Raw genomic sequence first — 1,753 nt, 5'->3', positions numbered from 1 at the left:
AAAAGTAGAATCAAAATAATTAAAATAAACTTACTAGAAGATGACAAAGAATTCTGCAAAAATATCTTTTAACAGACCTTCACTTAAAAGTTACTTAGAACAAAGTCAGTTAATGATTTTTTATATAATCAAACTAAGCACAAGTAGACTGTTGATTTTAAATAAGTTTCCTCATTCAGTGTTAAGCTGTGCGTTTAAATACATACACAAAGAGGTTTCCATCAAGGCAAACTATTTACAGGGGCTGGCCAGTTAGCTCAGTCAGTTAGAGCACGGTGGTGTAACACTAAGGACAATGGTTCAGATTGTGAAAGCAAACTATTTACTTTTGACTAACATTGTGCAGGAAAGAATCAAATGCCAAAAGTCACCTCCTATTTTATCCTACCCCTTCTCCCTTCCAATCCTAATTATCCCCACCTTTAAACAGAAGCACACAACAAACTAGTGGACCTACAAATAAGTGTATGCCATGTATTCTCTCACATTAGTGTTTACTCAATCACTCCCTTTGCCCAACCCTCCCCAGCAACTGAAAACAAGCCTATTCCTTGAAGACTTCCTAAAGGAAGGGAGAAAGGGCTTCTTTCCTCAGATACGTTTATGCCTCTATTTTATGCCATCTACTAGGGTACTTCAAAAAGTTCATGGAAAAATGGATGAGAGAATATGAATCTTCCCATCAACTTTGTGAAGACTCCTTGTTTATGCCTTTTGTCTCCCTCACTAGTCTTGGGGTTCTTCATTACTTTCACTGTTAACACAGGACAACCTGTTCTATCACCAGTTGTAATCTGTCAATACCCCAACCAAGTGAAATATATGGATAAGTCACTGTGCACCTTCAAATTCTGTGGACATTTCCTGGCCTAAAACTGATTTTAAAGGCTTCTAAGTCCTTTATGGCAATTCACACGTGGTTATCCAGAAGAGGAAATTTTTTTCTGTAAATTTAGCCTGTCAAAAGGCAAAATACTCTCAAAAAAAAAAAAAAAACCACACATCACAAAGGTTTACATTAAATTCCTTTGACTGTACATAATGGCTACTTGAATAGGTAATTTCACGTTTCCTCAAAGGTTTTACTCCAGCTAAAAACTATGTGAAATCATGCAACACACATGAACTTGCTGCAATACAATGCATTCACTGCACCTCAAAATATTTTAGCCTTGTTTTAAAACCAAATCCTTTCCTAACCAAGCAAAAAAGCTTGCAAAGGAGTTATGCGATATTACTCCCATAGTGCCAGAATTTAAATATTTTCTTTAAATTCCTAAAACTAAAGTTTTTCCTATGGAAAACAATCCAGGTGTTTTTTTTTTTGGACTCAACCTTACACAACAATGAAAGATTCATTTTTTTCCTTTTAGCACTGGAATTGCTAAAAGTGTTCTCATCATAACTACTGAAATTGAAATACAAGATAATGACTTCCAAAGGGGGATTTACTTTATATTTTACTAAAGATAGAAAGCAACCTGTTTTCTACTTAGACCTTCACTCCCAGTATCCCTTGAAAAGTAAAAACAAAAACGTGTTCAGTTTAACTCTCTTCCCTAAAGTATCTAAAAGCAAATGGACCAAAGAGCCCATGGATTTTTCAAGGATCACCAAGTCAAACAAAGAACTTATCACAGTCAGTGCTACAAAATTAGAGTTCAAGAGCTGGGTGACACCTTATCAGCCTTCTCAGGGTTTGTCAGGAAACCGCAAACGTAAAGGTAAAAGTCACAAATACTGAAGATTCTCA

At 35.7% G+C, this 1,753-nt stretch overlaps 1 protein-coding gene across 2 annotated transcripts in view; it reads right to left on the bottom strand.

The window, feature by feature from the left end:
• Positions 1–1,753, bottom strand: part of VAPA (VAMP (vesicle-associated membrane protein)-associated protein A, 33kDa) — a 44,819-nt gene that overhangs the window by 42,025 nt on the left and 1,041 nt on the right. The gene's annotated exons all lie outside the window — the stretch shown is intronic.

Source organism: Galeopterus variegatus, unplaced genomic scaffold, assembly GCF_000696425.1.
Source record: "Galeopterus variegatus unplaced genomic scaffold, G_variegatus-3.0.2 Scaffold2738, whole genome shotgun sequence".
NCBI lineage: Eukaryota > Metazoa > Chordata > Mammalia > Dermoptera > Cynocephalidae > Galeopterus > Galeopterus variegatus.
The sequence above is the reverse complement of the archived record's forward strand: the minus strand, read 5'-3'. Positions and strand labels throughout refer to the sequence as shown.